Here is a 15,053-nt window from a genome sequence, read left to right on the forward strand (position 1 = left end):
CAGACAATCAGATTGTCAGACTGTGTCAGCCATGCTCCCATGCCACAACCAAGAGGAACAGTGTGGAGACCCCAGTTTAGACAGGGCCTGAGCTCTCCAGCTTCTCTGCATTTGCTCCCAGCTCCTGTTGTCTTCCAGAACCTGAAGCTGAGTGCTGGTTGTGATTTATCTCCTAATACTGGGTGCATTGAAAGCATGTATGGTACCTGCCTGGCCTTTGTAACTGAAAGAGACATTCATAGGAGGGCAGGGCTGCACACAGGGTGGGAAGGGATAGGGAGGGAGAGGAGTGCAAGAGACCACATGGGGGCAAGGGAGAAGAAGGCAGGCCCTGGGGTGGGCGCCCCTGATCCAGGTCGGGTGTGCATGCCTGGTACCTAAGTGCTGGGCAGGTGCATCTGTGGAGGAAGACTTTGCTCCTCTCTTGGCTACTGCAGGGAGAGAGGCAGGACCAGGGAGGAGCTCCAGGGGACCAGGGTGCACATCCAAGCCCAGCAAAGCCAAGAAGGCCTCCAGCACTCCATTCAACTCCCCACAGGCAGTGTGCAAGGTGACCAGGACAGAAGAAGGCAGGACTACAAAAAGTAAGCAAGGAGGTGACACAGGCAGTGCCTGGAGCTGGGAGTGAGAGCTGCTCACGTGCATGATTAGTGAGGCCTCCCTGTGACAAGGCAGCGGAGCAGAGACCAGAACAAGGTAGCCCAAGAAGAGCTGGGGTAGATGTTCAAAGGCCCTTATATGGGCATAAAGGTGGCGCCTCCTAGCCTCTGTGGAGACGCCAGGGTGATGGGGGTTAGTGAGCTAGCCTAAGGAAAGGGAAAGCCTGCAAGAGCCTGATCAGCTGGGGTATTTCTCTTTCTCTTCTTTTTTTTTAGGGACAGGTTCCCGCTGTCTTGTTCAGGCTGGAGTGCAGGGGCTGTTCACAGGTGCTATCCCACTGCTGATCAGCATGGGAATTCTGACCTGCTCTGTTTCTAACCTGGGCAGGTTTCACCCATCCTTAGGCAACCTGGTGGTTCTGCCCTCCTGAAAGGTCACTCTACAGGGGCTGAACTTAGTGCAAACGCCTGACGGGCATCGCGCATTACAGCCCTAGACTTCTGGGCTCAAGTAATCCTCCCACGTCACCTCCCGAGTAGCTGGGATTACAGCGTGCACCACTGCACCCAGCAAGGGCAATGTTTTTTGAACTGTGAGTGAGGACTCATTTATCCCCAATATTGGGTGCATTGAAAGCATGTATGGATGTATGATACCTGCCTGGCCTAGGCACAAGATTCGTTCACTGGATCTCAACCAGTATTTAAAAAATAAAAATACATCATAAAACAGCATAGGATAGTGGAGAAAATACAAACGCATTGCCTGTAGGAAGGGTGAGCTTGCTCCTGGAACCTTTGTTTCAGTTTTACGTATTTGCATGCACACGTGCTGGGTCTGGGCTCCGAGTGTCAGGCTGCAGATGCCTTTACCTTGCTGAGGCCCCCAGCCACCCACCTTAAGGAAATCAGATAAGTGACACTGATGCGATGTGATCCCTTAAAAGTCAGGCAGAGCAGTCGCGAGGCCCTGAAGGGAACATCGCCAGCAGCAAGGTCGCAACTGCCAGAACAGCCAAGGCCACTCCCCGCTCAGCACAGAGAAGGCAGCCAAGCAGATTTCTTGGAGCAGCTGCCAACAGAGTCTGCCCAGTGTGATGGAGAAAGAGCCCCGCATGTGGAGCACCTGCTAGGTGCTGGGTACTGTGCATCCCGACCTCTGGGTGAGCTGTGGTCCAAGGGCCAAGTCCATGTCAGTGTTGCCATAAGGGACGCCCCAGGCCCAGCAGGCAGTGCATGGTCCACCACTGTGAGATGAGTACTTCTGGTCCTCACAACAGCCTTGCAAGGCAGATCTTATGATCTTTGTGTCAGGGGTGAAAAACACAGGCATACTTTTTAGTGATTAGCTGAAGAGGCAGAGCCAGAATTTAAACCAGGTGAGCCTGACACCAGGGCCTAGGTTTTCTCTTCCATGACATAGCTCTCACAATATTGAGAGTCAGAGGAGGCACAGGTCCTCTCCTGGGGCCTCCAGAAGAATACTGCTTACAAGAACTAATTATTATAGGAAATATGAGGGACGAGGAATGCTATGGACACAGCTCTGCATTGGCTGGGAGAGGGACAGATCAAAACAAACATCAAATCCATGAGGACAGGTACTGTGTCTGCCCTGCCTTCCACCAAATCCCTAGCTTTCAGTACAGCACCTAGAACATGGTAGCTCAGTAAGTGTCTGCTGGATGTGTAGATGGATGGATAAATGGATAGATGAATGGATGAATGGATGGACAGATGGATGGGCGAATGGATACATGGATGGATGAACAAATTGATCGATGTATGGATAGGTGAATGGATACATGGCTGGATGAACTGATGGATGCATGGGTGTATGGTGGATGGATAGATGAATGGATGGATAATGGATGGATGAATGGATTAATGGGTGAATGGATACATGGCTGGCTGGCTGGATAAACTGACTGATGGCTGAACAGGTGAATGATACCTGGATGGATGAATTGACAAATGTATGGGTGTGTGGTGGATGGATGAATAATGGCTGACTGAATGATGGATGAATGGATGGATGGATGGATGCATGGGAAGAGATCTACGCTGTTGGTCTGTACCTCCCAATGGCTCGTTAGTTAGCAGGCCATATCCTCATTACTGGCCTCAATTCTGCACACATAGCCTTAGGGCCTGAGTCACACTATGTATTCTGGGAGCTTCCATGGGTGCCATCAGAGGCATCAGGGCAATCCTGCTGGACTGGCTCCTCCCTCCATTCCCACCCCATCCCTAGAAAAGCACAAAATGGCACAGCTGCCCAGTTGTGCCCCTGAGGTAGCCCAGTGGATCATCTCTAAGAATTAATGGAGATTATGAATGCGACTGACCCCACCCTGGGTAGTGGCTGCAGCTATGAACTAACACTTAAAAAACAAAAAACAGAACACACACACTCTCTCTCTCTCTCTTTCTCTCTCTCTCTCTCTCTGGAGTGAGCTTGGAAAACTGCTTCTGACCCTTCCCATGTGGACAGAGAGCGCAGCAATTAAACAGACTGATCCTGGAGCCAGACTTCCTGGGCTCACCTCCTTCATGGCAGTGAGACCAGGCATTGGATTCTCTGAGGTTCCACTTCTCCTCTGTTGAATGGGATAGCACGTGCCTTTCCAGGTCACTGTGAGGGTCAGATGCTCCCATTAGGGAGGCCGCTGCTGGAGCTTGATACCCTAACTGGGAGCCCAGACTTTCCACATCACTGGGAGAGAGGCTGGTAAACCCTGTCGCAGTGGTAGAGCTTCTCAAGTCCAAGTTCAGCACCACCTCCCAGAGACAGGCAGGATGTCCTTTTCTTGAGTTTACAGTGCCCTGGAGCTTTGTGAAGGAGCTGGTGTGTCACATGAGGTAACGATCTAGGACCAGATGTGCTCCCAGGAAAGGTGTGAGTGTTACCCCTGCTGGGTGTCCAAGGGGCACACTGAGGGACAATGACACCATGAAGTAGTCACCTGTATGCAATGCTGACTCTCAAACCCAGCCTAGGTAATGACAGAGCAAGACTTTGTCTCAAAAAAAAAAAAAATGCATTTCAATCAAAAGGCAGAGATTTTTAAGGGTTGGATAAAAAGCAAGAATTGGCTGGGCACAGTGGCTCATGCTTGTAATTCGAGCACTTTGGGGGCTGAGGCAGGAGGATTGCTTAAGCTCCAGAATGCCAGACCAGTCTGGGGAACATGGCGATACCCCAACTATACCAAAAAAAAAAAAAAAAAAAGGTGGAGGTAGTGGCACAGGCTATGTCTAGCTCCTTGAGAGGCTGAGGCATGAGGATTGCTTGAGCCTGGGAGGTGGAGGCTGCAGTGAGCCATGTTTGCATCGCTGCACTCCAGCCTGGGTGACAGAGAAAGGATCCTGTTTCAAAAAGAAACAAAAAAAAAAAAGAGAGAGAAAGAAGGAACCAAGCACATGCTCTCTACAATAGACACAATTGAAATTCAAATACAAGAAAAAATATATTTAAAGTAAAAATGCAAAAAAAAAAAAAAAGCCGAATGTAAAGCGCTGAAGTGGCCATCATCAAAATAGACTTCAAAACAAGGGCTATTATTGGAGGCAGAGAGGAACTTTGCATTACTACAAAAGAGTCAATACAGCCAGAAGATACGGCACTTATCAAGGTGCATGTGGCTGATGACAGATCTTCCAAATGCATGCATGAAAAATTGACCAAATTAAAAAGCAAAATCAACAAAGCCACAGTGGTAGTAACAGACTTGAGTGCACCTTTCTCTGGGACGAATGAAACTACTAGACAAGAAACCAGTAAAAGTGTGGAATGTCTGAAGAACGTTATCAACCACTTCAACCTACTTGATGTTGATAAAACTCCACCGGACCACTGCAGAACACACATTCATTCCAAGTGCAAATGGGTGTTCACCTAGGAGATCATACACTATGTCATCAAACCAATTTCAATCGATTTCTAAAGAATGAAATCTTACGAAGTATGTCCTCTGACCCCAAAGAAAGTAAATTATAAATCCTAGCAGAATTCAGTCAGTAGCAGAAATCTCACCCTGTCTAGTATCCTGGGGAACTTTTGAGGAAAATCTCCCCGCTCTGCAGCTTTTCAGTAAGCACTGAACTGGGGCACTTCAAACATAAATTTTTCTTTTAAAAATAACTATCCTGTTTCCACTCTGATAAGCACATGATTAACCATTCCTCACTTGGAGCTGATGGCAGAAAATGCAACTCCAGCTGGAGTCAGCAAAAAATAAATGCACTGGCTCATGTGAACAGAAAACCCCAGCATGAGGATATGGTCTCACCCTCAGCCTCCCAGCTCTGCTCTCTTCTGGGTGGACCCCCTCTTGAGCAATGTCTTCCATGGCAGGATGGCCACTTTCATCTTCACTTCTGGCAGAAACAGAGCTCGTGTTTTCCAAGAGGCACAGCTTTTCGGTATCACTCGTTGTGATTGGCTAAGTCCAGATCACATGACCACTCTTGACTCTGAGGTTGGCATCAATCATTCCACTCACTGCAAGGGTTGATAGGGAGTTGGTGGTTTCCCAGAGGGACATTGAAGTTGAGAAGAGGGAATGAACCGAGCAGGCAATGACAGCAGATGTGTTCTCCCTGCACCCACTGGGTTTAAAGATGGTGGAGCAGGAGGTAGGGAGAAGGGTGGGGGGATCTGATGGGCAGATGTAATCCCAGCAGGTCAGAATGCACCCCAGAACCTAGCTTAACCCCCCCGTCTTTCCAGACAATGGTCATTCCAGGTGGGGGGATGATTAGTACATGTGTACACACACACACACACACACACACACACACACACGAACACACATTGTTTTCATTTCCTTTACATTTGTTTCATAATGAATACAGATTATTTCTGTATTGCTTCTTGAAAACACAAGTATTTAAGGCAAATACATCCTTTGGAGGCCAGAGTCTTTTTTCTTTTGGGGGGTACATAGAGCAGTGTTATGAAAAGATGCTTATCTTCAAGGTCAAAACTGTATGCTCCACAGATGCTGTTACCAGCTACAAAACATTTAGCAAGTTTCTACTTTTACCCTTAAAATAGAAATAACTTCTGATTTAATCACCTTATAAGTTGTGGGGGAAGACCTCACCAAAACGTGGCACATTTGAGATACTGCCTACAAACCGGCTTTCTATTCCGAAGGTGTTTTACAAAGGAGAGAAAAGGTTATGTGTATTTCAGTTCCAGAAGCCACAGGAAAGTAATTTGTGTTTTGGAGCTCCTATTCAGGAAGGATGCTTTTCCACCGTTTAGCGTCACAGCCTTCTTTCCCAAAGGGAGAAGCCTTTACCTGTTCTGCTCTAGGTTTTAACCACCACACAAACAGAAATAACAAGTGTAGTGTGGAACCAAACCAAGGGACAGAGGCAGTTAAGAATAAATCAGGCATTTTGGAAAAAGTCATTTGCAGAAACAGTTGTGTCCACAGCATGAAATATGCAAGAAATACATTAAAGCAAAAATTAATTTAATAAACACTCACCCTCATTCTTTTTAAAGGATCGAATCATATAAAATACTTCATTAGGCAAAGTCTCAGCAGGGGAACATGGACTTTTTCAAAAGAAGGCTGTAAGTTAGAGATGAAAGAAAAAAAAAAGCAGAGAGAGAGATGGGGAGAACATGGCTTTTGTCTAAGTGTGCAGCTTTGGAATAGGGCAGGGAAGTTCAGATAAGGGGAGAGGATGGTCAGGGTGCTTAAGACCCCCTCATATCCCAGGGGTCCCTTCATGCTAGAAACACACAAAGCCAGTGAGACAATGACAACCTCTCCCCAGGTAATCCACACACGCAGAACCATATCTGATTTAAGACCCAGAAATGGCTTCAACAGTGCCATCTCCTGCTATAAGCCTCTCTGCATTTGCTCTGGGAGGTGAGTAGAAATGCCATAGAGGAAGGTAACCCTCTGGTCTCCCCCAAGTTGACCACAAGGCCTTGCATAGTGCTGGGGGATTAGCTGATGCCCCCAAATGCCTGCCGACTGATGTGATGAACATTTGGGGGTGCCAGCTGAGGGTCCTTTTTCTGTTCACTTCCTAATGATACCCAGCTTTGTCTTCAGGAATCCACCTCAGCTCATGGCTCCACCCAAAATTCCAGATTGGGGCTTTTAGTGGCCGAAACAAATCTGTGTATTCCATTTCCCAGACCTGGTCATTAGTTCAGAGGTGACTCTTCCGCAATGTTGAAACAGAAACACTCACCAACTGTACTCTGTGATGTTGAGGCAGGAAACCTAAAATTGTAGGAACAACTACAGCTGCAAGAAGGGAAATCAGCCCAGGGGCAAAGCCAGCACACAGAGAAGGACCCATAGGGAGATCAAGCAAAATAGGGCACCCTGATCATGCCATTCCTAAAGCTGTGCTTTACTTGACTTCCAGTAATTTATTCCAGTAGCAATGAATCTTGCTTATATGCTGGTTGGAATTTTGCAGTGTTTGATGTTTTTATGTTAAGAGTTCTAACTGACACTGAGCAGGTTGGAGAAGGAGAAAGAGTAGACAAGAGAAAGGAAGGGAGAGGGCAGTTAAGAGAGGGGAGAAAGGAGAAAAGAGATGAGAAGAGGGAAATGATAATGATAACCCAGCAGAATAAAAGATCTTGGGGGCAGTATGGAGCTGTGTAGACTGATATGTCCAGCTCTTATATTACAGATGAGAAAACAGAGGTCCCAAGAAGCAACGTGACTCTGCCAGGGCCAGACCATGAGTGTGCCCAGCATGAGGACCCAAGCATCCCTGCGCTCAGTGCCCCTCTTTTTTCCCCCAAGTCACAAATACAGAGAAGCAATTTTTAGAGCTAAAGCAGTTCTTGCTTATTACAGAGAATTTGAGAAGTGCACAAAAGCAGAACAAAGCAAAAAGCCATGTTCCCATGCAGATACAACCATTATTAACATTTAACCAATTTTCCTGTCAGTATTCTTCCGTACTGAAAGATCAGTTTTACAGAGTTTTAAACCCTCAGTTTACATAATTGCATTCCCTGCTTTTTTCTCTTATCTCATAAGCATTCCCCATGTTACTGTATATTCTTCAGGAACAAAAACGTTTGACTCTAATATTCAACCAGGCAGATGGAGCCTCGTTTATTTAACCATTTTCCTACTGGTGGATGTATTTTTTCAAATTTTCAACATTTACTTTCAAAACACTCCAAGATCCTTGCGTAAAACTTTTTTCTATGTAAGATGATTTGCTTATAATTGATTCACAGAAGTGAAATCTTAGGGTCGAAGGGCGGGAATTAGGGTTGCCACATTTAGCAGCTAAAAATGGAGGATTTAAATTTTCATTTCAAATTATTTATCTGAAATTCAAATTTAACTGGGAGTTCTGTATTTTATCTGGCAAACTTAGCAGGAATTCTTTTTTTTTTTTTTTTTTTTGAGACAGAGTCTCACTCTGTCACCAGGCGCCAGGCTGGAGTGCAGTGGTGCGATCTCAGCTCACTGCAACCTTCGCCTCCTGGGTTCAAGCAATTTTCCTGCCTCTCCTCCCAAGTAGCTGGGACTACAGGCACACGCCACCACACCCAGCTAATTTTTGTATTTTTAGTAGAGATGGGGTTTCACCATGTTGGCCAGGATGGTCTTGATCTCTTGACCTTGTGATCCTCCCGCCTTGGCCTCCCAGAGTGCTGGGATTACAGGCGTCAGCCTCCATGCCCAGCTGCAGGAATATTTTTAAAGATTTTCGTACGTATTTCCAATGCCCTCAGGTTAGAGAAGACGAAGAATGAGAGAATGGCATTTAACATTCTATTTTGTGCCATGCACTCATTTAAATATTTTATGGCCATTTAAGTACATTTAAGTTTTGCATTGACCTCCAAGTTAAGGAATTATTGTGAGCCCAACTTTGCCCATGAAGAAGCAGAGGTTGACGAGGATAAGTAAAATGTTCAAGATGACACAATCAGGACTCAGGGGAACCAGAATCAAATCTGGGCAACCTGACTGCTACAGTGTCCCCAGAAAGCCGAGGAAAAGAGTGAAACATGCTCAGAGGGGAGATTCACACAATGACTCCTGAGAGGAGCAGGCCTCCATGGGCTGTCTTGCTGGTGTTCCCCTCAAAGTCAAATTCAGCCAAGTGAGCAGCCTTTCCCAACTCAGAGATCACAAATCCTCACCACATATTAGCAGGATAGTGATCATTCACTGAACACACTGGGGCAAGACAGGGCTCCACACATAATGGAAATAATTTCATACAATCCATTTTAAAACTGGTCAATTCCATCTCCAGTTCCTCTCCAGCTGCCAGGCTGGTCCTCCCTGTCTTTCAGCCTCCACATCCATCCCTCCACTCAGCAAAAAACACCCCCTCTATCAAGCAAAATAGGGCACCCTGATCATGCCATTCCTGAAGCTATGCTTTCCTTGACTTCCAGTAATTTATTTCAGTAGGAATAAATCTTGCTTGGTTTATAGGCTGGTTGGAATTTTGCAGCTGTTAGATGTTTTCATGTTAAGAGTTCTAACTGACACTGAGCAGGTTGGCGAATGAGAAAGAGCAAGACAAGAGAAAGGAAAAGAGAGGGAAATTCTGAAATTCAAATTTAACTGGGAGTTCTGTATTTTATCTGGCAACCTTAGCAGGAATATTTTTAAAGGTTTTTGTACCTTTAAAAGGTATGAAAGCAGCCACTCAGCCACTCACTGGATGGCATCTGTGACTATAACATGCTTGTAGACCTGCCTTCCCTAGAAAGGAGAGATTATACTTAATAAATAGCTCTGTGTCTGGCCAGGAACCACTGGTGGCTCACACTAATCTCAGCATTTTGAAAGGTCGTGACAGGCAGATCACCTGAGGTCGGGAGTTCGAGACCAGCCTGACCAACATGGAGAAACCCTATCTCTACTAAAAATGCAAAATTAGCAAGGCGTGGTGGCACATGCCTGTAATCCCAGCCACTCGGGAGGCTGAGTCAGGAGAATCACTTAAACCTGGGAGGCAGAGGTTGTGGTGAGCTGAGATCATGCCACTGCACTCACTCTAGCCTGGGCAACGAGAGAGAAACTCTGTGTGAATAAATAAATAAACAAATAGCTCCGTGTCTAAATCTCCTTATTTTTAAAATATCAAATAGTAAGGGACTTTATTCCTTCTTTCTTCCCTGTCTCCCATACATTTCCTTCCTTTCATTTCCTCCCTTCCCCATTGACACTCACCAAGCACAAAGAAGCTCTTCCTCCGCCCACAGGCAATGAAGACCTCCCAGAAAAAAACCCTAGGCAGACCACAGAGGGTAGCCACGCCTGAAGGCTTTAGACAAAGAGCCGGGAGAGCCCAGAGGGAAGCAGGGCTCCCACCCGGGCAGCATGGAAGGCTTCATGGCACAGGTGGTCACTGAAGGGCTGATAGATTTTGTACATGTAGAGAGGGATTGGAATTAGACCAGGGATGAAAGGGAATCGAGAGGCTGCCCCTCCCTAGTGAGAACGTTTTGAGGACGCAGTCTAGGGAAAGAGAACAGGGCTTGAGCCTGAAGCAGAGTTTTCCGGAATCCCCATGCATACTTATCAGCAGCTCCGCATGGCTGATGCCAAAGGGTCCTGGGTGAAGCTGGAGCTGGCTTCTGGAGTCCTGTTTTGGGGAGCATCCCCACACGGCCAGGACCCCCAACCACTGGTGGAACCACACGCAGTTGCTATGCATGGGTTCACCCAGGCCATCTTTTGAATGACTCACAGAATGCAGCTAGGATTTTAAAACTGCTCATAAAAATGGATCAATCAGCACGCGGCTGAAATAATTAGTTCCTTTTGCTAGGGAAAAAAATAGTGCTTCTTAATTATTGTACTGATTGCTCGAGAGTTTTTTTTTTAATGCAACAAAGAGGTCTCTGAAGACCTTGTCCTTCTATCTGCCTATAGGGGAAAGAATCTAATTAAAACAAAGAAAATAGATGAATATTTAATGGTGTGATTCTCCCCCAGTACTTTTTACTTCTCAACTGAACACAGTGACAGCTCCAAAAATCCCTCCGACAAGGAACACACAAAATCCCACGGGCGTGATCTGTCGGAGCGCGGTTGGCATAAACAGTTCTGTGCTTCGGAGCTGACGCTGGAGCGCCTCCCTCAAGCCGGCCCTGGCCGCTGCTTCCGCCGCTCTTCAAGGGTGCCCTTGCCTCCTGTTCTAAACACCCCGGGCCTTCAGAGCTGCCTGCCCCTGAGGTCGGTCCCAACACTGTCCCTTTGTTACGAGGACCCTGAGAAAGTGGCCCAAGAGCAGCAGCAATGCCTATCGGTCCCCAGCAGGATGCCACGAGACCAGGTAAGTAAGCACTTCGAGGAGTGCCTGACACAGAGCAGTCACTCAGCCAATGACTGGACGGCACCTGTGACTATAACATACTCAGAGACTAAGGTCCCGGGTGAGGGAGGGTGATTTTTCACAGACAGGTTGGTGGTACAGCCGTTGTGAGTTACTCCTCCCTGTATTGTGAATTACCTCCCACGTGTTGGCCTCTAGTGCTGGCTGTATTCTCTGCCACTGGTAGAATGGCCCTTCTTGGCTGGACTTCTGTGCCCATCGCTTTGGGCTACACAAATGCCCGTGGCTGTCCTCAGGATCTACCTTCACCCTATTCTAGAACAGGTAGATATCCTTCTATATCTGCTAAATTACTTTTGACTCTAAAAGACAGAAAGTTTAAGCACACTGACTTAAGCCAAAAGGGGACTTCATCACTGAAATACCCAAGGGTAGGACTTCAGACATAGCTGGATCCAGGGGCTGGACTGATGTCCCCAAAGCTTGGCTTCTCCCTCTGGCTTCTCTCTCCTGCAGCCTCAATTTTCAGATAAGCTGTCCTCTAGGGATTGCAAGATGGTTCTTGAAGCCCCCCCTGCCCCCAAAGGGCTCCCCAAAAAAGTTTCATCATAACTTATTGACTGAGGTAGAATGGCCAACATGCCCATTTCTGAACCAATCGTCACGTCCAGAGACATGTGACAGAAGACTGGCGGGACTTCCTCTGAGTTCCTTTACTCATGAGTCACCCAGGAGAAAGAAGGGTGGTTTGTTCCGTAGTTTTTTTAGCCAGAACAAATTTTCACTAATAAATCTGTACTCCCTCACTGAAGAACAGCGAAATGTGACTGCAGGCGGTGATCACACGTGGAGGCTAACATATCAGATTCAGCCCTCCGATGGACAGAGTGTGTCTGCACTGGATCTAAGAATGTTGATTCACTGTCCTCATGAAACACTGGCAGAGTTTCCATAGACATTCAGGTTCCCAGCTTTGTTGGTCAAATTGGGTTGCGGCCAGAGGGGCGTGTCCCTGGCTCTGCCGTGCTGGTCTTCACAGCAGGTCACAGAACCTGCTGCTCCCCACTCTCAGTTGCCACCTGGATGCTGTGACCGGCTGAGTTTGCAACCCCTGGTGGAAGTCCACTCAGGGTTCATGAGAATCCCCTTCAATCTAGAGCACTGTTCACAGTGAGCGCCACCTCGTAGCTGGGCCATCACATCAGGAGTGCCACTTCTCCCACCTCCAAAGAGTGTCACAGCAGGCCTGGGAAGCAGACGGACCATTTGGGGGAAGGAAGCTCAAGATTGGTGCAGTTGAAGGATACCAAGATAGAAACAAGTGCTAACCTGAGTAGCCCAGGCAGTGGGAGGTGCGCCTTCCTCAGACCCTACCCCTGGGACTAAAATGGAAGAAGCTCAGATAGAGGGCCTTATGAAGTCTAAATGGGGTGCGATTAAAACATGCCTGTGCAGCATCTTTTGTCTCCACCTTCCCCATCTCCCTGCCTGCGGGCAGGACAGGAGCAGCACCAGGATGGCAGACAGGACACCTGAGCTGCTGGGTGATTTCACCTTCCCTCCTTCCACACCTTTCCCCCACACTCCTGGGGGTCCCCCTGAAAATCAGTTTCTCAGGCCAAGAGCCGTTCTGCAGTTCTGCAGGTGTGGGGTGGGGCTAGTGTTCAGGTAAGCCAGCCCAGATGACAGCAAGGCAGACAGCTTCCTCAAAAGTAAAATACAGATCGGGCGTGGTGGCTGACGCCTGTAATCCCAGCACTTTGGGAGGCTGAGGCAGGTGGATCATGAGGTCAGTTCAAGACCAGCCTGGCCCACATGTCGAAACCCCATCTCCACTAAAAATATAAAAATTAGCCAGGGGTGGTGGTGGGTGCCTGTAATCCCAGCTACTCTGGAAGCTGAGGCAGGAGAATTGCTTGAACCTGGTAAGTGGATGTTGCAGTAAGCCGAGATTGTGCCATTGTACTCCAGCCTGGGTGACAAAAGCAAGACTCCATCTCTTCCTCTCGCCAAAAAAAAAAAAAGAAAAGAAAAGTAAAATATAGCCAGGCGCGATGGCTCACACCTGTAATCCCAGCTCTTCAGTAGGCCAAGGCGGGAGGATTGCTTGAGGCCAGGAGCTGTAACCAGCCTGGGCAAATAGCAAGACCTTAAATTTTTTAAAAAATTAGCTGGGCATGGTGTCAAGCACCTGTTCCAGCTATTTGGAAGCTGAGGCAGGAGCATCACTTGAGTCTGGGAGTTTCAGGCTGCAGTGGGTTATGGTCGCACCACTGCACTCCAGCCTGGTCGACAGGGGATGACCGTCTCTTAAAAAAAAAGAAAAAATATATAATCCATTTCTCTCTTGTGGTGGCATCTCACTCCCACATATACCCTAAACCTGTCCCTTCCTCTCCACCGTTTTGCCGTCAGCCTAGACCCAGCCCCATCATTCTCACCTGGACAGCTGCTCCTTCTTTTTAACGATTACGATTATTTTTAGTGACAGGGTCTCATACTGTCACGTAGGCTGGAGCTCAGTGGTGCGATCACGGCTCACTGCTGGCTCAATCTCCTGAGCTCAAGTGATCCTCCCACCTCCGCCTCCAGTAGCCTGGCCCTCTCCTTCCTTTCTCCTGGGCCCTCACCATCCACTCTTGCCCTGCCACACACCGAAACCCTGCTTAAAATCTGTAAATGGCTTCTGATTTCACGGGGAAGAAATTCTCACTCTTTGCAGAGGCCTAAGGGCCTTTAGTGATGCGCCTCCCTTCCTTTTTTCCGGTCTCCTGACCCGTGTCAGAGGCTGTGGGTGCCTCACCCCTCCCCTCTGCTTTGTTGAGGGGCTGTGCCCTGCTCCATGTTCCTCCCCATGGCCTGGAGCCGTACCCGTCACAGAGTGGAATAAATGCATGAATGCATGAATGAATGAACACAGTTCGGAAACAATTTGAGCGGTCTGAACTTCTGTTTATCAGTAGTTAACGACAACTATTTGTGGGTCCCTATAGACGTCATTTAAAAACGTGGCTGGGGTACAAGGATGGTGTGGGGAAATGGGAAAGTTGGCATTATTTTACAGTTTATTTAATTCTCTCCTCCTGCTGCTGCTAATTTAATTCATCTCCATAGCTAACGGAAGGACCGATCTGAAATATTAACCTCAAAGGCGGCGCGGAAGCAGATAATGGGGCTACGCCTGTAAGTTCAGAGTGGCAAGATGAAAGAGAGGGGCCGCTGGTTCCAGGAGAGAATTTCAGGGGGAGGGAGGGATAGAAGCCTTTTTTCTAATAACTCATTTTCTTTCTCTTTAGTCCAAAGTGATAAAAGCAAATAAATTTGTGTTTAGAATCACAGACATAGTCCAGGGCCATTATATAAAGACATTTTCCCGGTGCAACTTTGTCAGAAGTTCTTAATGTCGAAAGCGTGCAAAGTGGATTAAAATATCACAGGCAAGCAGCAGAGATTGTCAAAATGAGAGAATATTATTAAACCTGTATATTTATCCCTTCATTTTCATCTCCACACGAGACCCCAGCATGGTGCTGTTTCTGCGCAAAGCCCTCAGCTGCGTGGCCAGCGGAATGTGGGCGCGGAACCCGCCTGGGCAGAGCTCAAAATGCCTCCCGAGCACCCCGGCCTCTGGCTTGAACGGAGTCCAATCTAAGAGTCGAAATACAGAGAGAAAGCGGCCCTTATGCCTGGGTGACATTTAGCTGGCATTCTTTCCCTCCTGAGGGAACTGGTGGGCAGTAACAGCAGAAAACATGGCAGGGGGAAGGGGCAGGCATGAGGGGCCAGCTGTGAGATTGGTACAGGGGTGGCAGCTTCTGTCTGTGGGGTCCCTGGGAAAAGAAGAGCAGGTGGGCGCCTTGAGGTTCCATTCTCTCTGAGTGAGTGCTAGTAGTCACCACCAATGGGGAATGTCCTCTGCACCTGGCTGTGTACCTGGGATTTGGACATGTTTTCTCATTTATCCTCATCACAGACCTTGAGGAGGGGGCTGTGGCTCCTCTGTTTGACAGACAAGAAAATCATGGATTAGAGGCCAGGAACTTGGCAAGGGTCTGCAGCCGATACAGGATGGCACCAAGTTAGAGCCCAGCTCTACCTGATTCCAAAGCCAAGCAGTTCCCCTGTGGTGCCCCCTCTAAGGCA

Source organism: Callithrix jacchus, chromosome 22, assembly GCF_049354715.1.
Source record: "Callithrix jacchus isolate 240 chromosome 22, calJac240_pri, whole genome shotgun sequence".
Classification (NCBI taxonomy): domain Eukaryota; kingdom Metazoa; phylum Chordata; class Mammalia; order Primates; family Cebidae; genus Callithrix; species Callithrix jacchus.